Below are 25,280 nucleotides of genomic sequence, written 5' to 3'. Positions count from 1 at the left end.
CGATTTGCAAGACGTCATTCTCAGTGCTCCATGGGATATACACTTTATTGTCCATTCTACCTGCTTCTGTGTATGTTTGCCTGAGGAATTTTGAGTATCGGGGATAAATCTGGCTGGACATGGTGATTCTTGTGTGCTTCGGTGGGGGTGCAATTGAAAAGTAGGTATTTGAACATGCTAACCATGCATTGAGTTGCAAGACTGAGAGTTGAATTCATCCAAATTGGGATCAGTTATTTTTTAGGGACAACAATTAAGGGGAGTGGGATGTGTTTTGAATGTGGCAGTGAGCGTCAGCAACAAACTCTACCAGGTGAGATCCAGGCTTCACCAGATGCCGAGGACAGCATCATAATATTGTTTGGGTATAGTTTCCTCAGCATTAACCCCAGAGGAGGAACCCCGACTGTATTCACTCTGATTGGCTCGGTCAGAAGATTGTGGTTTAACCCCCGCCCCATATTGGTGGGGCACAAAATCTGGGGTGACACACAATGCCACCTTTCAGAAGAGTCATTAAAATGAGGCCTCCATCCACCCTCTCAGGTGGGCAGAAAAGGTCTTAAGGCCAGATTTTGAAGAAGGTGGGGAGTTATCCCCAGGTGTCCTGGCTTATGTTTACCATCTTGTTCTTGTCACATTGCTGTTTGTGGGAACGTGCTGGCTGCCGATTTCTCTGCTGCCTCGTGACTTTTGAAAAAAGTGTTTCATTGGCTTGTAAAGTGTTTTGGGATGTGCTGAAGGCGCGAAAGGTGCGATATAAACACTAGCTTTACTTTCTTTGAATGATCCCAGATTTTGCACCAATTGTCCTTGTGGCCTCTGAGAGAGTCTACCTGCCTAATGCCAATAAATGACGAACTATAATTGACTTTTTAAGTTTGGCTTTGTGCCCGAAAATCAGTCTCACAACTGCCTAAGCTTATTTTACTGCGAAACCTGGCAGCAAGGAAAGAAAAGAACCTTTTACACCATCAGTATTGGCTCGGTTCCAACTCGAGTCCATCAGTTGAAAGGATACTGTGCTCACCCACCGATCTTTACTGATGCCTGATGTATTTGCTGGCAGATGCTTTCTAACCAGTGTGAAGGTTTTAGATTTTTCTTTTTGCTTGCTCCTTCCCACAGTAAAATTGACTAATTTTCTACTGACTTCCTCCGAACCCATTACTTTCGGATTGAAAATTGATTCACTGCGCCCCGAGGGAGCCTTGTTAAATTACCCGAGGACATCAGTATATGATTGCTGTGGTCATACTTTCATTCACATATATGGCTTCTCTTCCTATCATCGCTTATAGCTCCACAGAGATTGTGTTAAGTTGAAATCAGGACTATCCTTTGAGTTTCAATCAAGATCGCGCAGGTTGAGTCCGAGGGTTAACGTTTATGGCTGTGCAAATTGCTTTATTTGGCGGACAATGTTAATCCCGGTGTCTATGCTGGGTGCTTGTTTGCTACAGGGAAGAACAATGACGTTTACCCACAGGTACTTCGTACCTGAATCCAGGGCAATTAAAGGAGAATGAGACTCTGAATCGTTGGTTGGATCATTCATTGCAAAAGGTTTATGGCATTGAGGCTGACATTTGTATAGGGCCTTGTGGCATGTTTGAGCCCCATGCATCCCTTGAAACCTGGCTTGTGAAACTCGGTTTAATTTGGGATTATATATTTACTGCTTTGTTCTGTTTAAATTGTACAGGACTAGAGGAGGATTGACAGCCCTCCAGGATAGTCCTGGAGTCCCCAGGCATTAAAGATTTATCTCCACGGAACTGCTTTGAACAGTAAAATCAATGAGACATTAAAAAAATCCTTTTATTTTCAGTTTTCTTTGACACTTTAGTTTAATAATATTGGAGATGGATTAAAGGCTGTTCGACTGGAAGGGTTTGGGGATAAGAGACCATCTGGTGAAACCGCCAAAGATACATCTGACTAGATGGGGAGGCTGTGGCGTAGTGGGATTTTCACTGGCCTAGTAATCCAGAGACCCAGGTTCAAATCCCACCACTGCAGATGCTGAAATTTGAATTCAAAAAGTCTAATGATGACCATGAAACCATTGTCGATTGTCGTAATAATCTATCTGGTTCACTAATGTCCTTTAGGGAAGGAAATCTGCCATCTTTACCGTACCTGGTCTGGCCTACATGTGACTCCAAACCCACAGTGTGGTTGACTGTTAACTGCCCCCTCAAGGGCAATTAGGGATGGGCAATAAATGTTGGCACAGCTTGCGATGCCCATGTCACATGAACAAATAAAAAAAAAAATCCTCGCATGAAGGATTGGGAAATGCATTGTTCCTGGTGCGGTTGCTACATTAATGAATTAATTCTACACTGAGTCCTGTTACACTGTGTTCATGCTTCCCAATGTTAGAGGAACGATAGAGCATGGCATTTGAGAGTATCTCAGACTTGAAAGTCCAAATTGACTCCAAAGCAAAGTGGTATGAGTCTCCTTTATCCTTCGCTTTGTTGGAGTGCCAGGCTGCACCAATTCCTGGATCCTACGCTGTGACAAAATATTTGTGGCATGACCTCCTCCCTCTGACAGCAGGAGGAACCAAGAAGGTGTGGCCGTAATAATGTCACTGGGTTAGCCATCCAGAGGCCCAGGCTAATGTCCTAGAGAGACTGGAGCAAATTCCACCACAGCAGCTGGTGGAATTTGAACTTAGTCAATAAAATCTGGATTGGAAAGCTAGTCTAAATAATGGTGACCATGAAATAATCTTCAGTTCCATCTGGTTCACTAATGTAACCTTTCGGGAAGTAAATCTGCCATCATTACCTGTCCTGGCCGATGTGTGATTGCAGCCCCATAGCAACTTGTATTTTTAACCAAATTTTGAGTACCCAATTATTTTGTTTTCCAATTAAGGGGCAATTTAATGTGGCCAATCCACCTAAACTGCACATCTTTGGGTTGTGGGGGGTGAGACTCAAACAGACACGGGGAGAATGTGCAAACTCCACACGGACAGTGACCTGGGGCTGGGATTGAACCCGGGTCCTTGGCGCCGTTAGGCATCAGCGCTAACCGCTGCGCCACTGTGCTGCCTTTAATGTGGTTGACTCTTAACTGTCTTCTGAATTGGCCGAGCAAACCATCCAGTATAAAGCGCAATTAGGGGTGGGCAACAGCCTTGCAATCCAAGCCCCTTGAAATATATGTATATATATTTTTATAGACCCTTATACACGCTGTTGAGCAGCTGATTCTCTGGTCGATGAATTATTTTATAATGTCATGGTGACGCCACGTGTACCCTGTTTTTAAGGAAATGAAGCGCCTGCAGTTAGATACGGAGAAATGGACGCTCTCTGGTTGCATACCGTGCCTTAAAATGTAATGTCATCAAACCGTTTGACTCAAAATACAATGCCATGGACTTTCCTTTCACTGAACCTTTGAGACTAAAAACATTTTCCGTGCATTCTGTAGCACAGTCCCCTGCCTCTTCCAGCTATCACTGTGATGTCCAGCAACCATAAATCAGCAGTTCCAGTAAATGTGTCATTATGTCAAGTAAATTATGTCAAGAAGCCACTGAATATTTCTTCCTTTACATGCAATGTTTTCAGAACCTGTTACTAGTCACTATTTCAGGGTTTAATCATGCGGAAATGCCTCTAAAGAACACACAGGTTGTCGGGATTTTGGGGTACTAGCAACATTTGCCAAATCTTTGCTACCTTCTGGAGGAAGGAAATGCTCAGCTTCAGCGCAGTTGCATCGCATACGAGTAGCTTAATGGTTTGAGCATGACTTACATGGCCATCTGTGTTTATCTGTGCTTATCTTGTATGGGTGAACATAAATCGCTTATTGGTGCCCCAGACCTATATACATATCCAAGGTGCAGCCCTACATGGGTGCTATCTTCATGCTGTCCAGACTCTCTTGCTCAGACAGTCGACTATCATGTGACGCTCTACATCATACCGTGCCTGGTACTTATTAACCCCTACTTTGCCAAATAGACTTATTCTACAATAGGAACAGGATTAGGCTATTCAACAATGCCTTGTGCTTAAACAGCAGTTTTGAATGAAATGCCCCAAGGTGAAAATTGTGCCACTAAGCCAGTTAAGAAGATGTAAAGATCGGTGACCAAAAGAATAATCGAAGAGGTAGGTTCAAAGGAGTGTCTTCGAGGTTGAAAATGAAGCAGAGGAGCAGGACCTCGGCAACTGAAGGCCCAAGCACCAATGGCTGAGTGACTAACATTGGGGATGCTGGCCAAAATTATACAAGCATAGGTACCTCAGGCCGGAGGAGATTGCAGAGATAGGGAAGAGTGCAACCATGAAAGGATTTGAAAATAAGGATGAGGATTAAAATTGAGGCATTCTGCCTCTTGGACCTGATACAGCTGACCTTTATCTTAACTCCATTTACCCCACCTTGGTTCCATAACCCATAGTACCTACCCTTGTCGTAACAAAAATCTGTCCGTTTCAGTTTCGACATTCTCAATAGCAACTACACACCCATGCCCCTCCCCACCCCTCCCACCGGCTTCAACAGCCTGTCATAGATTTCCACTACCTTTTCTGTGAAAGAAGTATTAAAGCTTTGGGGGTGAGAGTCTGGGCAGCAGAATGGAAATAGAGCAGATGATTGATGCAAAGAGAAATATTGGCACAATTTGATGGATCAAGTGCACGGTCTGCATCTGCATCTGTGCTGAAACAGGCTCTAATTTTATGTGTGCTCTTTAAACTGGATTGTCCCTTTAATTCACAGTCAGTGCAGCTGGTAACTCAGGTGAGTTACAATCGTAATCTGTAAAACCCAACTGCAGTTCGCAAATCAAAAACATAAAAGTGAAACCACCCAGAGTACCTTTCTTTCACTGTCAAAAGTAGGGAACAAGAACAGACATTTTGTGATATTCATTTGGACGAGAAAATGGGTAAAGATGTGACATTAATCCACAAGGGGTTAAAGCACAATCCTTGCAGGTCGATGTGTCCAACGATGTGCAGATTAGGTGGATTGACCGTGCTAAAAAAATATTGCCTCTCGGTGTCCAAAGGTGTGCAGGTTAGACGGGGTCACGGGGAGAGGGCGGGGATATGGGCCAAGGTAGGGTTTTCTTTCGGAGGGTTGGTGCAGACCCGCTGGCCGAAAGGCCCCCTTCTGCACTGGAGGGATTGTATGATCCTGTGCGAATAGACACAGCCATTTCCCTTTCACTATTGTTCTCTCCTGTAAGGAGCTCAGTAGGTATTGGCTTCCTGTCTGCAGTCTATTCCCATGCGTCTTATAATCACTTTCATATTTCTTTATGAAAATTGCTGTGAGTGAGTAACTCCATTTATTTGTGATTGCAGCTTGGCAAAGTCTTTCATATGGGCTGAGCAGAGGGCTAGCTGCATTAATAATCTTAATGGAATTCTTTTGACCTGCTGCTTGGAAGCATTTGAAATTCAGTTCCCAGATCTTTTTTATTTTGTTTAGCTGCTTTGAATGAGTTAACGTGTGAATTTGTTCCAGTTGAAGAAATGTTTTGCTTGAAACGCGAGTCTTTTATTGAAACTGCAAGATTAAAAGATGTGTTGAATAATGCGTGATTGGTGGACTCAAATCTGAAAATCCCAATAATGTATCATTCATTTAGTCCTCCATTCCTCCTCCCCACCTCTTTATTCCCATATATTACTGAACTGGAACAGTTTTTGAATTCAGTGATTCGCTTGAACGGATTTGCTAATTTTGGCTTATCAAAAATTAACCATTTCCATCCCTCTTTCCTGCTCCCCCCCCCCCCCCTCCCCCTTCACCACAAAACAAATGAATGTGATTTCTATGTTCCCAACATGCTGAACATTCCAGGATGTTTTTCCAGCACAGCAACTGGATGGCACGATGGCACAGTGGCTAGCACTGTTGCTTCACGGCGCTAGGGAACCGGGTTCGGTTCCCGGCTTGGGCCACTGTCTGTGCAGAGTCTGCACGTTCTCCCCGTGTCTGCATGAGTTTCCTCTGGGCGCTCCGGTTTCCTCCCACAAGTCCGGAAAGACGTGCTTGTAAGGTGAGTTGGACATTTCGAATTTTCCCTCTGTGTACCGGAACAGGCACCGGAGTGTGGCGACTAGGGGATTTTCACAGTAACTTCATTGCAGTGTTGATGTAAGCCTACTTGTGACACTAATTAAGATTATTATTAACAGCTCTAGCCTGTGCAGCAATCCAGGCCTATTCTCACCTTGTGTGCACTTTGGCTTTAACCCTCTCTGAGGCAGTGCCCATGCCCTATCTGAATAAGTCTGAAATTAATTGCGAGTGAATTTGCAAAGTGAGACTCCAACCACCTCTTCCTCCTCACCGTCAACTCCCACGACGTTTTATCAACTTACTGAATTCAATGAGCCAGCACTGATGCCATAGAAACCTAGTTGGACTTCATTGCTCCTATCTTTCCATTGTTGCACCCTTTTTAATGAGAGAATCTGGCAGTAGAGCCGATCCAAGCTGCGCTCTTCAATTGAGTAGAATTATCACCATGTCTCCTGACCACAATGTCAAACCAAAGTTTGTGTATTTGCTGTAACATCTAAAATGACAAGTAGACTTGGCCGTTGCCGACAAGGAAAACAGACACAGGTATTTGCTGCTGGCACAAGTGTTGGGCCCATTTGAAGGCCAAGTGACTGTGATGGTTTCCTGACCACCATGAAAATTCAGCTCTTGCTGAACCTGCACGATTTTTGCCTGGGGTTCCAGCTTATGCCAATACAATCCAAGTATGGACCTGCAGTCGTTTGTCTTCCAATTATCTGTATAGTATAGAGCATGTTATGGGTCAATGCTTAGAAACTACAAAGTGTATTATGAAGCTCACCTGACCCATAACCTTTATGTTGAATTTGGCTAGAATGAGCACAAGAGCTTTCACTTCGGGTGTGACTCATCAGACACCTTAGACACTTTAATCCAAACAAGGTTTATTATAAGAATGTAGTTAACATATATAAAATGATTATCAAGAAATGGTTATCAATTGCAAACATGAAAAACACACAACAGCTACAGTAATATATGTATATGACTCTTAATGAATCCCCCCTTAGCTGTTCCAATTCAATACAAAATCTAATAAACTAAAATCCCTTTCAAGGGCATGGCCCAGCACACTGTAATCTCACTTGAATGGGACTGGTCCCCTCCCTGAGATTCTGATCCAGTTTCCAACTCAGCAGATTCAAAACTCCTTCCAGAAAGCAACTCTATCTTTAAAGTTACCAAGACAGTTTGTCACACCCAATGTGGTTTCAGTTCACAGGAACAGCTTTAAACTAAAACAGAGAAAACAGGAAAACGTCCTGCAGTTTAACACAGTGCTTTCCAACACTGCTTCTTTTTCTGCAGTCCAAACCGAAAATGAAACCAAAACACTAAACCTCCTCTCACCTGACAGCCACAGCCCAGCTCCACCCACAAATGACATCACTGAAGCCGGGCTACAAGCTGCGTGGTCAAACAAACCCTTTCTTAAAGGGACACTCACATGACAAGAGTTACTCGATTTCTGTGCCAAAGAGCATCCATTGGGCGGGATTCCCCCATCCCACGGCAGAGTGTCCACGCCGTCGGAACGGCCGCTCCCACCACTAATTCTGGCCCCTACAGGGGGCCAGCACGGCGCTGGAGTGGTTCGCACCGCTCCAGCCTGCAGCTCCCATCACGAACTGTGCGCCGTGGGATCCGCGCATGCGCAGTTGTGCCGGCGCCAACGAGGACAAGCGGAGTGGCACCGGCGCCAACGCGCGCATGTGCAGTAGCCTCCTTCAATGCGCCGGCCCCGACGCAACATGGCGCAGGACTACAGGGGTCGGCGCGTAGGAAAGGAGGCCCCCAGCCACAGAAGCCTGCCCGCCGATCAGTGGACCCCGATCGTGGGCCAGGCCACATCGGAGGCCTCCCCCCTGAGGTCAGACCCCCCCTTTCCCCGCAAAGGCCGTCACCCGACCCTTACAAGCCGAGGTCCCGCCGGCCTAGAGCAGGTTAGAACGGCGCTGGCGGGACTCGGCTCCTTTCTTACAGCCGCCCGGCCCATGTGGGTCGGAGAATCGGCGAGCCGGCCATGTAGAGTGGCCCGCGACCGGTGCTGCGCCAACTACGCCGGCTCTGCGGAGAATTGCGTGCCAGCGTCAGGGCGGCATGGCACGATTCACGCGGCCCGCCGGCTATTCTCCGACCCGGAGAATCCCGCCCCCAGTGTTCTATGTCACAATGCATGTTGGCAGTGTGATGCTGAGAGTGAAAGCCACTGATAGTGGTGCCATAACCTGGACAATTGGTGAACCCAATGTTTTGTTGCGCTTTTGTCAACACTGGTCCGTGCAGGTGCCAAGTGATGTCAAGAGACCTTCTCGCAGAGAGCAGAGTAGACCTCACGGAGACCTGGCCCTGGGCTGCCCTTTCATGTCAAGCATCAGAACTCCTAGCTGGACACTGATTGTTCACCCTGTCCCAAGCACCAGCAGAGGGGACGCTAATGGGAATTGGGAAGAAATAGAAGGTTTTCTCCTCACAGAAAGAAAAGCAAATGCTTAAAATATTAAATTTCAGTGAACTCAGATAAACTAAAAGCTATGATCACAAAATAACAGGCAGCGGTTTAATTTAAGCAACACTGACTTAGTACAAACAGTTTTTACATCACCCAGATTATGACCCAATATTTGGTTAACTATCAATCTTATCATAAATTTCTAAAATTAGATGGGAAGTTCCGTTCATCAAGATGAGAGAAATGAGTGTTTTGACGAGCTTTCACTTGCTTTGAGTGAATTGGAGGTATAGCTTTTCTTAAACTATTTAATTAGAACTATTTACGGCCAAGACCTCATGGTAGATACATTGCTCTACGGATTCAGGTGTGTTCTGTGTCTTGCTCCCTTGGAGCCTCTGACACTGATATCTTGCGTAAATCATCATGGCCCTCTGTGCCACAGCTATCTGCCCCCACACTATCTTATTGCCAGTTTGATTCCCTGAGCCCATGTCAAACGGGAATGGCCCAGAATCCATTGCACAGCCAAGACCTTCAGTCCAATTCACTTCCCAATATTCTGTACAATATTTTGAAGATGCACGTGAATGGAAAATCCTGTTAGTACAATAAGGCAATTTCCGGCTTTGACACCATCTCAATGCTACTGAAAACTAGGAATGGCATAAATGCCGCCCCTGGCTGAAACCACTGCAGGATGTTCATTTGGAGAATAAAGGCCAGCCCAGACCAGTTAGGCCAAAAGGCCTGTTTTTTGCACCATGCCATTCTATGTTGATATTTTGATTGTCTCATGAATGGCCCTTGAAAACTCCTTCACCATTTTCAAGCCAAAATTATTTGTATCATAGGGTTTACAGTGCAGAAGGAGGCCATTCGGCCCATCGAGTCTGCACCGGCTCTTGGAAAGAGCACCCTAACCAAGGTCAACACCTCCACCCTATCCCCATAACCCAGTAAGCCCACCCAACAGTAAGGGCAATTTTGGACACTAAGGGCAATTTAGCGTGGCCAATCCACCTAACCTGCACATCTTTGGACTGTGGGAGGAAACCGGAGCACCCGGAGGAAACCCACGAACACACGGGGAGGATGTGCAGACTCTGCACAGACAGTGAGTCAAGCCGGAATCGAACCGGGGACCCTGGAGCTGTGAAGCAATTGTGCTATCCACAATGCTACCGAGCTGCCCCTTCAGATTAAGGCACAAAAAGACTCTGTTTAAAGTATCAGACATCTCCCAGGAATTCCTTTTCCCTGCAATCTCCTGACACAGTATAGACGAACAATCTTTCAGCTATCCATTTAAAAGTTAGCTGACAGACTCACTATAGCTGTGGGAACTTGTGGTTTGGGGAAAATGGGTTTACAAAGAGAGATGGCCACGAATCCTGTTGTCTTTCCGGCTGTGATGACTTGTAAAATATTCCAAGCAATATTCAAACCCAGTGGTCAATGAGATCCCTTCATCGTTTCCCCTACATCCCCCTTCTCCTCTTCCTCTCTCCCCAGTGATCAACACCAGCTACCTGTGATTAGTCACTGTGCACATCCACTAATTGATATACCTGCAGGTCATGTGCTTCCGCAAGAGCATGATATGCTCTGTTTCTTTTTAATTTACCATAATCCACAAAAAAAGTCAACCCTTCTAAAAATCTCGGAAGAAATGAACAGTTAGTGCTGGGGACGGGGAAGGACATTGCAGCACCCCAAACATCCCCTGCAATAATGAGTAACTGTGTGATAAATTATCTGCACGGGGTGATGCAATAAGTCAGGAGCAGCAGCGGACATTGTAAATGGGATGTGTCCAGCTTAACCGCATAGACTGCACTAATTAAATTTGTGACGGACGCTCTGTTTATGCTTGAAGATGACAATGACTGTCGGAGAGATTCCCCGTTTAGAATAGAATTCGTACAGTGCAGAAGGAAACCATTCAGCCCATCGAGTCTGCACTGACCCTCGGGAAGAGCACCCTACCGAGGCCCACTCCCCCAGCTCATCTCTGTAACCCCACCTAACCTGCACATCCCTGGACACTAAGGGGCAATTTAACGCGACCAATCCACCTAACCTGCACAACTGTGGACTGTGGAAGGAAACCGGAGCACCGGGAGGAAACTCATGCAGTCTAAGGGAGAACGTGCAAACTCCACACAGGCAGTCACCCAAGGCTGGAATTGAACCCGGGTCCCTTGGCACTGTGAGACAGCAGTGCTAACCACTGTGCCACCGTGCCGTCCTTTGAGAAGCTTCAATGGACAGCAGTCTGCTTTACTTCAGTGATGTTGGGAATTCAGGCAGTGAGCTCAGATTAAGGCACAAAAAGGCTCTGTTTAAAGTATCAGACATCTCCCAGGAATTCCTTTTCCCTGCAATCTCCTGACACAGTATGTAATCAGAACCTTTACATTTCCACTCCATCTAGCCTTTTGAGTTAGTTTCCTCAAATGATACCAACTGGCAATAAGAAATTCTAGGGGGTGGAGCTGGAAAAAAGTACATGAGTCCATGGAGGGATTTGAGAACTTATCCATGTATCTGTCAACGAGCTGTGAGTACGGTCAGGGGCAGAATAGTCACAATTTGAGCCTTTCCTCATGTTTCACTTATGGGGAGCAAGTAGCCACACCTTGCCCCGGCCTGTCCTCAAGCAGCTGAGGGTTGCCCAGATTTTCTGTGGAGACCGGTGGTCCCCAGAAGGTGTGAGCCATCGAGAGCTGGGGATGCCAGTGTATAGGGTGTGGAATCCAGTGCAGTGACACTGAGAGTGCTTCATCAGCTGTCAGTGAACACAAACAGAAAATGCTACCTACGTTCAGCATCAGCACCCACAACGGCAGGATGAACATTTCCGGTTTTAAGCAAGGTATGATTGCAGAGAGAGGCGGGGAGGAGAGGGGAAATGAATTCTGTGATGGGGTGGAATGAGATGCATACAGGGAAGGTGCGAATGGCAGCACCCGAATCACTGCCAGTACCCCCGTCTGAAAAGATGATTGCAGTGGTCATGATTACTAAATCATAGGATGTGCTCGGCCTGAATACACCAGGACAAAACAAATAAATAGATGCAGAAATAAATAAGCAAATTTACAAGAGAATTGTGAGGCTGGTAAAAATAGAAGCAGTGAGATCTGAACTGCTTCTTGAAGAGGGATAAGCCCACCAAAGATGACCATCTTGAGTTGCTATTGTAGACGTGGCCGACTGAAATGTTTACTTACTGCTAAGAGGTTAATTAAAAATAAACCAATTAATGTTATCCTTTAATAATTAATGTTTCAAAAGGTCTCTTGCATCAACAATTAGTATGACTTAATTGCCAGATGAATACCTCTAAATCAGAAGTTCACTTTGAAGATTGTTGCACCATTCACAGACCACACACACACACATACTCCAACATATACACACACACCAACATATACCACACATACACACACCGACATATACCACACATACACACACACACCAACATATACCACATACACACACCGACATATACCACACACACATACTCCAACATATACACACACACCAACATATACCACACATACACACACCAACATATACCACACATACACACACCAACATATACCACACATACACACACACCAACATATACCACACATACACACAGCTTCATATACCACACATACACACACACACCAACATATACCACATACACACACCGACATATACCACACGCACATACTCCAACATATACACACACACCAACATATACCACACATACACACACCAACACATACCACACATAGACACACACCAGCATATACCACACATACACACACCACCATATACCACACATACACACACTGACATAGACCACACATACACATGCACCAACATAGACCACACATACACACACACCAGCATATACCACACACACACCTCAACATATCACTCACATACGCACCCCAACATAGACCACAGACACATACACCCCAACACATACTGCACACACACACCAACATATACCAAACGCACACATATGCACCCCAACATATCCCACACACACACACACCCCAACAGATACCACACATACACACACCACCATATACCACACATACACACACTGACATAGACCACACATACACATGCACCAACATAGACCACACATACACACACCACCATATACCACACATATAGACACATACACACAGGCATAGACTACACACATACAAACCAAAATGTACCACACATACACACACAAACATACACATATACATGCACCAATACATACCTCATACGCACACAAGCACGCCTCACCCAACGCATGCATACACACATCTAAATATAAACCACACACATAACACCACACACAAACCTTTTATAAGGAAGCATTGGATAGAAATTTATTTTCAGAATTGCGAATTGTGCTGAATCGCACAGGCCATCAGTTATACCGCCCGCCTGCTATTCAGTTCCACTCGTCAATCGAATTCTGTAAAATAGCGACAGAACCAATACCCATTTTGTGCTGCAAATTCATGCCCCAGTATTGTGTTCTTCCCAAGAAGATGGGAAAACTCACTGCTGCTGTTCAAAATGGCTTCAGTCATGTCGAGACCACATGTGCCTCAAATAACGAATTGGTTCAATGATCTCTGCTCCCACACAACAATGGGGAAATGTGGCATCAATGAATGGGACTCTCTGGCCTCGCTGCGGCGTGTTTCTCAGAGGCGGGAGGTGGCCCGACGTTAGCGGACGGCGGGATCACCTGGTGCCACCGCTGTCCGTAGGATTTCCTATTGAATCCACCCCACACTGTCGAGGAACCCACGGCGGAGGTGCACCGTCGGTGGGAGTGGAAGATTCCACCGGTGTGAACAGACAGAAGATCATGCCCAATGTCTTTCACTTCTAATTGGTGCTGCTCTCACATCAGAAGCAGACGGTAGACCAATCAGAAATGTTCCTGGTGTGAAGATATCCGGAGAGTGGGCACCAGCAACAACTCTGATAAGTTCCAATACGGAATCCACTTCCACATATCAGCAAAGGTGAACTGAGATCAGACAATAGTGCAACTCCTCTGGCTAGTGTTGGCCGCATTGATACCCTTTGTTTTTGGATGGTCTTGTTTAATCCCAAGTTTCTTTACCCGTCAGTCTGGCCTCAATAAAAGTCGAGATGGATTTGCAGGTACAGCATTAGTTATTTTATTTTGCTTGCAAGCTTTCCTCAGTTCCTAGGAGCATGAAGCACATACTGCTCCATGGACTTCTGGAATCAAGTGAGGATATGAGACAAAGGAATCTGTACTGATACATTCAAATGGCATCAAGTTTCACATACTCGACGCCCATAGGTCATCCTATATCCCTCCTGACCTGTTTGATCTATTCTGATTGGCTCACTTCCAATCCCTTCCTCTGGCCCCTATTACCCAGCATCCTTTTCTCCTGCTTTGGTGGACACACCTCTTCCTGCTTTTCCATGCGGTCTGAAATCCTTTGTCTGTGAACTAACCAGAATTAGACTGGCCTACCTCTACATTACATTAACTAATATCTCTAAAGTAACTATTTTATATCACATTCGTCAGTCTGTCCTCTGATTGGACCTCTGAAAGTTTCAGCATCCCCCTGCCCCACTTCCCCAGAAAGGAATATACCCCTGATTTAGGACCTTTGGATAATGGATGCCTCAGGAGGCGATCTTTGTTTTTTTCTGATATTTCTTGCAACATAAAAGTAGATTATTTCTCATGAAATAGTATTGTAGACATGAGTTTAGAATTTTGTTTTAAAAATTGTTGATAAAGGGCGGCAGTGTGGCGCAGTGGTTAGCATTGCTGCCTCACGGCGCCGAGGTCCCAGGTTCGATCCCGGCTCTGGGTCACTGTCCGTGTGCAGTTTGCACATTCTCCCTGTGTTTGCGTGGGTTTCACCCCCACAACCGAAAGGTGTGCAGGATAGGTGGATTGGCCACGCTAAATTGCCCCTAAATTGGAAAAAATGAATTGGTACTCTAAATTTGTATTTTAAAAAATTGTCAATAAGGCGCCTTATGGAACATTATTTATCAATGAATCGGATAATAATAATAATCTTTATTGTCACTAGTAGGCTTACGTTAACACTGCAATGAAGTTACTGTGAAAAGCTCCCAGTCGCCACATTCCGGTACCTGTTCGGGGACACAGAGGGAGAATTCAGAATTCCCCGAACAGCACATCTTTGGATTGTGGGAGGAAACCGGAGCACCCGGAGGAAACCCACGCAGAAACGGGGAGAACGTGCAGACTCCGCACAGACAGTGACCCAAGCCGGGAATCGAACCCGGGACTCTGGTGCTGTGAAGCCACGGTGCTAACCACTGTGCTACCGTGCTGCCCTGTGTTATAACAAACAATTTTTTGACAAATAAAACCTTTCATGAAATTAGCTCCAGCTCTTCATCACGAAAAGCCTATTGAATCCATCCTCAAGTGGCAGTCTCATGGAAATGTACATCTTTCCTTTTCACTTACTTCAGATCATACCACTGCACAAGTCTCATGATTGCCCTATTTATGTGCCCGTTTGTTTATTCTCCTTTGCTCGCCTCAAGCAATGATGAAAAGGGATAGGTCTGTGAGCCAGCTCTTTGTTTTCTTTGGTACTGATTTGAACTCGGCAGGGTGGTGGTGGAGGGCTTGCACTAACTGCTCAGGGTTAACTCTTCGCTCTTCCGAGGATGCAGCAGAGTTCTATCAGTTTCCTCGCACAGCGGGTGCTGCAGAGATTGAGAAGTCATTTGTTTTGGTGGGGAATTGAACCTGGGAAGTGACCCCCCCCCCCCCCACCATCCCGCCTACGCTGTGACGCTACAAACATTAGAACCTCCATCACTCTTATGTCAGGTTTTTAAAAAAAAGATTTTCGCTTTGTTAATAAACCAGTCGACTTTTTTGTTATCATGTTCAACTTCCACATTCATCGTGAATCTTCACATTATTGTTGCTGAACTTTAATGCCCGTCTTTTGCAAAAGCGATGTTCTAGTGCAGGCAGGAATAGCACGTTCTTTAAGGAAGAAACACACCTTGGAAAGATATTCTCTGCGCTAATTGTAGAAAAATCATAACCACATTTACACATCTTCTATAAATAATAAGTTTTTAAAAAGATGTGCAAGATAAATATAGAGCATATGAAAAAAAACATGAGTAATGTGAGCATGATAGAAAGGTGGGTGAGAGAGAAATTGGCAAAGCAGATCAGGACTGCGAAAGGAGTTGCTGGTTAACGTAAATTGATACACTAAGGGTTTTCTGGAAAAGAAGAGTGAGGCTACTTGATGCCAAAAAGCAAAAGGGCTCGTGCTTAAGCATCCTGGCAGCGATGCTAAGCGTGCTAAACCATCTTAGTTTTGAGAGGAAGGTAAAAGTAGGGCCTCAGGATGGCCGGCTGAAGATGTGAACTGGGGGCTGGGGATAGTGATGGCACAAAGTATGATTTTCTTCAGAAAATGAGAATTGTACGAGAAGAGCACAGGGTGACCAATGTTAAAACATCCGCTCAAGCAAGCGAAAAGTTGGGAGATTATTGGTCTCTTAGTCTCACAAGGGTAAACTTCCAATTTTAATGGTGCAGCGAGTTATGGATTGTGCAGCTGTGCTTAGTTTAGCTGTTTGCAAGGGGAATTTAGAAAATTTCCTCACGCGCCGGCTGTTATTCAAACATTAAATATTTTATTGCCATTGTCTGTACAAAGTGGAATCTGAGAAGTATGAATACAGGGAAGTAGAATTTATTTACATAGCTCTGCGATTCTCCTGTCCTCAATCTGCATGCATACTTTGCAGAGGCTGTGAAAAGAGGCAAGGATATATAGTCAGAAACAGACAGCAAAATTGTCACTCTAGCCCATTTCTCCCTCAGTGAGATGGCGAGATCTTAACAAAGTGAATGGGGCATTCATGGTCCTGAATTGATACATCTTTTTTGCAGCAAGATTTACTCCAGGGTACAATGTGTTGGTGACAGCCTAAATATAGCAGCAGATGATTTGCTATCTTGCTATTTCTATTGAAATTTCGAAAAAGCGTTTTTAAAAGAAGGCGTTCATGAATGTCATGGAAATATGATAAAAGGACCACTACCCTGCTGCGCTTACAATGTTGCTAACATTCAGTGAACAGAGGAGCTCTATCCCTTCCACTCTTTAACCGTGGTAGCAGTCAATGTAACAGTCACAAGCTGTGTGGCGCAGGGTTGCTCACAATGCCTTCCAGCCCTCTTGAGCTCCTTTATTGAAGCTGAGATCTATGCAACTATAGTTAGGAGACATAGTCCCATTGTAATCATCCGTCCCTCCTGCACACTTCAATCCATTTATTGCAATCAACTTTAGACACTGTGGAGCGCTGACACGATCAGTCCATTGAAGCAGCTGGCCTGTTAACAATACATCGTGATCCAGCAAGTTGCCAGTTGAATTCTTAGGACACAGAAAACTCCATGGATCTGTTCAATACGGTGCAGTTAGTTCAGATGATATAGATTATATTTCTCAGGCAAAAGCTGCACCTAAGCTCTTCAATTTTGTCCTTAGCAAGGCAGGTGACTCATTGCACCGTAACAATACAATATAGATTGGAAAATAAAAGCATGGATTCGACTGCGGGTTTGTAAAGCAATGCAAAAGGAAATTAAAGATCCTACACGTGTTTTATTAATTATTTTCACCATCAGGAGGCCAAAAGATTGTGGCCTTTCGAAGAGGAATTGGTAAGAGTTGTGACACCAGCACTTCCCATTTGAACATATTAAAAACTAACAATATATCGAACAAGCAGAAACTAATAACAGTAAATGCCAATGGGCAAATCTGATTCATAAATGGAACCAAAACACATGTCATCACTTTGTTATTGAAAAGCTGACACTGAGTAAATTTTTTGCCCCGGGTTACAGTGAGTTTAAAGGATTTGTGTCTTGAAAGAAAAATTGGAAATAACTTCAAGGTCAGGCGAGAAGAAAGGGCTATTGATGCTTCACTTTCATTAACTAGCTAAGCAGGAGTAGCTGTGGATTGATGGCAGCGGTGGATGGAGGAGAGCGTTCTAGACACATATTTGGAGGTAACACATTATCAGAGAGAATTGACACAAATCAGGATGTCCAAAAATGGTACGTTTCAATCATTCGATAGTAACTGGGCATGATCGCTCTTTCAAGGAGCCAGTACAATGGGCCAAATGGCCTCTTTCTGTGCTGTTTGTTGTGATTTGATGAAGAAAAAACCCAGGTTTGCACCTGACACGCTAAGCCTTAACGGCAGAAAACAAAGAGGTGTGTTGGGGTCAGGTCACAGCTTAAAATGCAAAGTATCTGGACCAGGAATTAAACCTCCCCACTTTTTTGTTTCAACGGAGACAGCTGAGGTGTGAGAAGCCAATTAATTTGCGGAAAGAGCGTCCAGTCATTCAAATATTACAATGAGCTGTGTTCTGTCATTTCAACAGTCATTCTATTTTTAACCGCAGACTGTTGCGATTCGCAGACCTTGGGGCGCTCAGCAGCTCAAAGCAGGTCAGAGGGGCTGAATCCAGGAAGTAAGCGGCCTTACAGCACAGTTTGTGGGTCAGGAGGGCCATGAGTGTATCCTCCAAGACCGACAAACGGCCCAACAAAGTCTCACTCACCGACAACTGTCTTTTCTCCTCCGCCACCCTCAGACCATTTTATCATCATTGTCGAACCACCTTATTCCCATCTGAAAGACTTCCGAAACATCATCAGGGCTCCCACCATGATCAGGATTTCCTTGAACCACCATCTGCCCAAGTCCATTCACCCCCCTCCCCTCACTCCATCTTTGACAAGACTATTGGAGCTGATAAACTAAGTTTTGCATTTTGATTTATTTTGAGTCAATTGCTCAGCGGTGCATTAATCTCCCTGTACAAGAGACAATAGTGGATAGCTAACAGTAAATTACATGACAAGAATCCAGGTAACTCTTGGGCCAACCTTTTAGAGTGTCCACGAAACGTAAAGAGATGGTTTTGAACTCATGTTAAGAGCAGAAAATGTTGAAAACACTTGGCAGGCCAGTCAGCGCCTGTGGAGCGAGTTAGAGAGAGACAGAGTTAACATTTCAGGGCATCAACTCAGAATTCAAAGTAGATGGAGATTTAACAGTTTTACAGTGGTGGAGAATATTAGAGAGGAGTGGGAGGTAACAAAGGGGAAGGTTTGTGAAGGCTGGAGGGCAGGCGAGATCAGATGACAAATTAGATGAATGATGGTGCAAGGGGGAGGTCCTTGTGGCATAGTGGGTTGTGTCCCTCTGGTTCATAGTGGGCTGAAGAGCCTGTCCTCTTTCTGTGCCATAATGCTCGATGATTCTAAGTTCCAGTTCAGGACTTGATGGCCACAGGAGGTGCATTCATAATGTGGCCTAACAGGTTGACCAGCTTGCAAATACTTCCAGTGCTTAAGGCGGGTGGTAAGAAGTGGGACAGTCTCTTGGTCAGCCATACTGCGGGAGGCAACGACAAGCCTCTGTGCGACTTTGCCAAGCAAGTGGCTCAATCCAATGTAAGTCCATGGAGACCAATGCCCGCTTGGGGCATGGTACCAGGAGAAGGGGAATTTTGTCGGACAAAAGGAGATGGTGAAGGGACAAGTAAAAAAAAAAAGAATATGGGTCCAGCAGAGCCTGTAAATGGTAACAGCAGAACCATTACCAGCAACAGCTGGCCGAAAGATTGAGAGCAATGTTTATGATCCTACGTTTTTGAAATCAATGTGGAATCCGGAAGGATTCAAATTGCCTGAGCGAAGCTCGCTGTTGTCTGTTTCATATCAGCATGAAAATACACATAAAACAATATATTTAATGGAGCAGATCTAAATTGTTCACCAGCTGAATACAGAAAAATAGTGGATGAGGAATGATGTAGGGCAATGAAGCCAACTAAACTATGCTTACATCATGCTCTCTGGAATGGAGGACAGTAAAATCTATCTGTACTTTGATAGAAGCTCCTCTCAGTGCAACCTCTCAGGCTGATTCGTCAAGTCTATCCATCAGGGTTTGAGGCTCTTATTTCCAGTTGTGGGTAACACTATCGATGTCGCTGTTAGCCATGACTTCCCTTTCCAATGCACACACAAATACTGAGCGTTATCATTGCTCCTCGTTCACCAAGACTTGAGGTTGTATGTTTCGACATGAATTTAAGAATGTAAGAAAAGGGCGCAGGAGTAGATCTTCACAATTAAATCATGGCTGATCGTATACCTCAATTCCACTTTCCCACCTGTTCTCCATATCCCTTGGTTCCCTAGGAAACCAACAATCTACCTAGCTCGGTCTCAAATATGTTCAATGATGGAGCATGCAGTAAAGAGTTCCAAGAATTTGCTACCCCTCTGAGTGCAGATATTTGTCCTCATCACAGTGCTGTAATGTTCTATGTTCTATGTCCTAAATGATCAACCCCTTATCCTGAGAATGTGTCACACTGAAGAAGCAGTGAAGTGTCACGCGCGGTCCTATTTGTACATAGGGGGCTGGGTTCTGCGCTGTCGGGATTTTCTGTCGCGGCGGCAGCCCAGGGATTTCTCGACGGCGTGGGGCGGCCCTCAATGGGAAACCCCATTGGCCGGCTGGCGATCCGGGGGCGGGCCGCAACAGAAATCTGGTGCAGCAGGACGGAGAATCCCGCAGCTTATCTATTTACTCTTTTAAAAAAAATTTAAAGTGCTCAATTCATCTTTTCCAATTAAGGGGCAATTTAGCATCGTCAATCCACCTAACCTGCACATCTTTGGGTTGTGGGGGCAAAACCCACGCAGGCACGGGGAGAATGTGCAAACTCCACACGGACAGTGACCCAGAGCCGGGATTGAACCTGGGACCCCAGCGCCGTGAGGCAGCAGTGCTAACCACTGTGCCACGGTGCTGCCCCATCTGTTTACTCTTAAACAAAACGTAATACTCTAAAATATATTCCCAAATCTCAAGCAGTGGAGGGACTTGCTTGGAATCTTTTAGAAGGAAGCAAGACAGTCGCGAATAAAGTCTATGAGATGCAACTGAGGACAGGAAAACACTAAAGTCTGTAAGATATTAAGGTGAAAACTATAGGCATGTTAACCTGTCATCAAATATTATGCCCAGAAATATAGAGTGGAAGATGACATGTTATGTGTATTAATTTGAAAAGTACGCAGACCACAGGAGTAATCTTGCAGTAATCAGAATAGTTTTGGCAGCACAGGTCATCACTCACTAATCTGCTGGAATTATTTGACGAGGTAACTCAATCAGTGAATGAATTGAAATTAGGGGAATATAATTTCACCAAAATGTTTAGACAGCATCTGATCAGTTTGCACATGCGAAGATTTTCAAAGACGTCTTTGGCTCATGCTCTGAATGTCAAATTAACAAGCTGGAAAAGTCTATTAAAAAGCAAAAGTGTTCGCGAATGCAAAACAAAATGAACTGTCTGAGCAGCAGTGACTAATGGAGTTCTGAGGGGATCCATTCTGGGTCCCCTGCTGTTCATATTATATTGAAGTAGCAAGGAGAAGGATGCTTCAAGTAGCAGTACCATACCTGTTGCAGTTACTAAGCCCAATTTTCAGTTGACTGGTTTAAGAGAGATAGATAGCATGTAAAAGGGATTTGGGCAAATTAGGTGTATGGACCGAGGCACAGAAAATTGATTTCATTGCTACTAAATGTATATTAATGCGCACTGGACTTGGAAATTATGAGCAAAGATAGAAAATGAGAAAGATTTTTATCACACTGCCCTTGGAAAATATCTAATCAATAATATACCAGACTAACTGGGCATTGAAATCTACCTCGGTCACTTGGTTCTAAATTAAAGCAAATTGTTTGAACCCCATGTGGCTGGGGAGAGTGGGGGAGGTTCTTCGGGTCCACTCGTTAGTGGTGGGGTTTTGCAATGACCCGTGAAATCAGGCACCAGGCACAAAATGGGTCTCACGCCAGGTGTCAAGCACATTGCGAGTCTCTCGGCCTGTCCTACCAGACCCGACGGGTTTCCCACGTAGACCCTGTGGGAAAATGTAAAGTCTTCATCCACATTCATTTAAAAGCAATGATCAGGTTGGAAGCCTGATGCAACGGCCTCCTTGATGCTGCCGCCACCCCCACCCCCCCACCCCCAGCTGGGAGTCCCACTGCCGTGCATTGGTGCAAGCCCTGATGAGCGAGAACCTGTTGGTTTGCACACCAAAGGGGTAAAGAGGGTGAGCACCTTCCCTACACTTGAGTCCAGGGTGCTAGTGGGACCCTTAATTGGAGGTGGGGGGGGGGGGGGACTCTCAGGGGCCTTGGCCTGACTTGAAGAATATTCTTTGAGAATAAAGTGGAAGTCTTCCCATTTCTAGCCTTAAACATTTTAAACTGTCCGTCAGCACACCAAGTTCAAAGATCTGTGAGATGATGGTAAAAGTATTCCCTTTAATGTGGTGGAAATCTTTGGAATGTTTTTTTTCAATGTCAATGTCATCGTCCGTGGTCTTTTCAAGTCTGTGTGCATGCCTAGAAGCCTAAAAGCTTCGTACTGCATTGTTTACATTCAATTTTACAGACCATTGTCTTTTTAAAATTACTTGATTGACAGGTCCAGGCAGTTTCAAAGGGAGGGTCACCATTGTTTATTTATATAACTCTACAGGGGTCCATTAACTCTGAAGATCAAATGTTGTTTGAACTGCAGTTTTTAAAAAGAGCCTGTATCTTTGTTCTGAGCACCTGGTCTTTCTCGGAAGCTCTATTCAGACTGAGCGCTCCTTGTGCCAACGGGAATCACTCTGGTTTTCCGGCTGGCGGGAGCACTTAGCCAGTAATCAGGAGAATCGAGCCCTTTGTTGCAAAACCATATTCAGAACATTTTGAGTGCGCGATCTTCCGTGGGACACTTGCTAATTGTCTACTGCTTATATTTAATTGCATGCAAGCATATTTAATTGCATTAACCTGCCCCTGTAAAGTACATGAGATTGAAACTGTGGTTGCTGGATTAGGAGTTATCTATTTGTGATGTATAACTCTGTAAACAAATGCTTATGAAAGTGTGTAAAGATTGGCTCCAGTTCAGTCCTTCACCCATTGGCTTTCTGCAATATAACAGCACCGACAAAAAGACTGAGATCAAACTTGGAAGATTCTGAGACCCGTGAACATTGGTCGAAGAACAAAACATGTTTTCATTAGAGAAGAGAATACTAAAAGGCCACATGATTCATAGTTTTTGAAATCATGGGAGTTGCAAGTAAAGTAGATGTCTCCAGGACATTTAATTTGGACTCTCATGACAGAACTCGAGCACAACAATGCAGGCTTTGAGGTTAATTTGTGATTTCTCACTTCCATGCCGAGACGTGAGTCTTCTGCAAAAAAAGATCTATGTTCGTCAAGTTAATTTGTTCTGATGCGGATTGCGGGGTGGGCGACCAAATATAGGAACATAGAAAATAGGAGCTGGAGTAGGCCATTCGGCCCCTCCCCTCAATCCTGCTCCACCAGTCAATAAATCATGGCCGACCTGATGTAATTACTCTCAATGGCCTTTTCTCATTTCACACTCTCGCATGTTCTGAAATGAAGGAAGATATCAGGGACACATGCAAACACATATCAGAATTTAAGAAAGCTTCTAACTTTCAGAGCGGCATGGTAGCACAGTGGTTAGCACTGTTGCTGCACAGCTCCAGGGTCCCAGGTTCGATTCCCAGCTTGGGTCACTGTCTGTGTGGAGTCTGCACATTCCCCCCGTATCTGTGTGGGTTTCCTCCGGGGGCTCCGGTTTCCTCCCACAGTCCAAATATGTGCAGGTTAGGTGGATTGGCTGTGCTAAATTGCCGCTTAGTGTCCAAAAGGTTGGGTCGGGTTACGGGGATAGGGCAAAGGTGTGGGCTTGGGTGCGGTGCTCTTTCCAGGGGCCGGTACGGACTCGATGGGCCGGGTGGCCTCCTTCTGCACTGAAGGTTCTGTGATTCTCAGAGGGTCTGGGAGCTGCTTGGGTGTAACAGGATAAATCAATAAACTTACAACAGAGCCTATTCCAACATTGTGTTTGTAAATGGCACAGAAAGGCATATCTACATCGAGGACAAAAGCAAACCATTTCAGATCACCTCGCTATTAAGGAAGGAGCCGTAAAGAATGAGAGTTCTTGCAGAGGTCACAGTCCCTTGGAGCATGTGAAAGTGATGGAGTACTGAAGTGTTTGAAAGCAAAATCCAGAATCATCAGGGAAGTAAATTGCATTTAGAGACGGGGTAGACCATTATAACAGTGACCAGAGTTGCTGATTATTTTCTTTCTGTAACCATCTCCACACAAAGGTACATTAAATGGATTGCTTATTTAAATTGTTGAAACAATACTGCCAAATTTATTGATTGCTTCCCTATGGAAAATTAAAGGCATTTAGACGCCTCATTAAATAAATAATGAAGCTTTTTAGAAATTGCCTATTGACCAACATTCTGCAAATGACTGATTTAATTCTGCATAAAAAGAAGCACTGAGAGAATCCTGGAATCTCATTAAAATGAAGGATGGCAAGGCTAGGATTTAACTACTCAAGGTTTCACCTACGTGTGGATTCATTGAAAAATATCCTCAGTAACCTAAACAGAAGTGAGCAATAAATAACTGATTGTGGCCATTTTATTACCGCAGCATTTCATCAGGGCTGTTTGCAGACACAGTCCGTGATTCTAATGATAGATTTGTATGAATATCATTTTTTAAATACAGAATAGAGAGAATGAGATTTTTTTTTGCGAATGTAAATCAGAACGAGCAACTGCTGGAGATTTGTAGCAGGGCCATCTTACAAAGCGAGGAAAGATGTCTAATGTTTCAGGTATTGAGCCATCTCCCTCACAGGTCCATTAGTTTTTGAAGCATTTAGTGATTTTGAAAAGAAAACAATTTAAAATGGAAAGTCAATACCTTTGCATTCCAAAACAGCATTTCAGCACAGAAACAGGCCATTCAAGCCAAAATGGTCCATGTCGCTGTTTATGTTCTACATGAGCCTCCTCCCTTCATCTCATCCTATCAACATATCCTTCAAATACTCTCACTTTCAAGCTTGCCTTAAATGCATCTCCACTTTTCGCCTAAACTGCTCCATGTGTTATAACCCCCTCGAGATCCCTGGGGATGACTGTGGAGTATGAGCTCCCCCGCTCTTGGGCCTTCACCCCCAAGCGGGCTCGTTAACTAATTTCCTTAAAAGCCAACCCAATTGGGAGTCATGCTGCAGAGTAGTCCCGGCTGGGACTGGGATAGTTACTTATAGATACTTACCTTTGGGGTAATAAACCCATTCTTTTGACTCTCCTTTCCGACTGCTCCTTGACTACTGACGCGTGTGACAGTGAGCTCCACATTCTCCCCACTCTTTGGATAAAGAAGTTTCTCCAGAATTCCCCACTGGATTTATTAGCGTCTTGGCTAGAATTTTCCGGCCGTCGGGATTCCCGGTGGCCTGTGGTGGCTTCAATGGGAAACCCCATCGGTAAGCGGCGGAGGAGAGAATCCTGCCGGCAGCGAACGGCACGCTGCCAAGAAACACATGGCTGGCGGACGGGAGATTCCTGCCCCGTATCGATCCGATCTCCGGCAGTTTTGGACTCCAACGCAAGCAATTGAAGTCGCAATCTTTGCCACTGCCGGTGAGTGTTAACATGGAAATACAGCATCCCATGTAACCA

The 25,280-nt window shown here is 44.8% G+C and overlaps 1 protein-coding gene across 8 annotated transcripts in view; it reads left to right on the top strand.

Annotated features, from left to right (window-relative positions):
* Positions 1-25,280, top strand: part of LOC140391534 (protocadherin-9) — an 864,147-nt gene that overhangs the window by 521,919 nt on the left and 316,948 nt on the right. The window lies entirely within an intron of this gene.

The sequence above is a fragment of the Scyliorhinus torazame genome, chromosome 15, assembly GCF_047496885.1.
Source record: "Scyliorhinus torazame isolate Kashiwa2021f chromosome 15, sScyTor2.1, whole genome shotgun sequence".
NCBI classification, from domain to species: domain Eukaryota; kingdom Metazoa; phylum Chordata; class Chondrichthyes; order Carcharhiniformes; family Scyliorhinidae; genus Scyliorhinus; species Scyliorhinus torazame.
The sequence above is the reverse complement of the archived record's forward strand: the minus strand, read 5'-3'. Positions and strand labels throughout refer to the sequence as shown.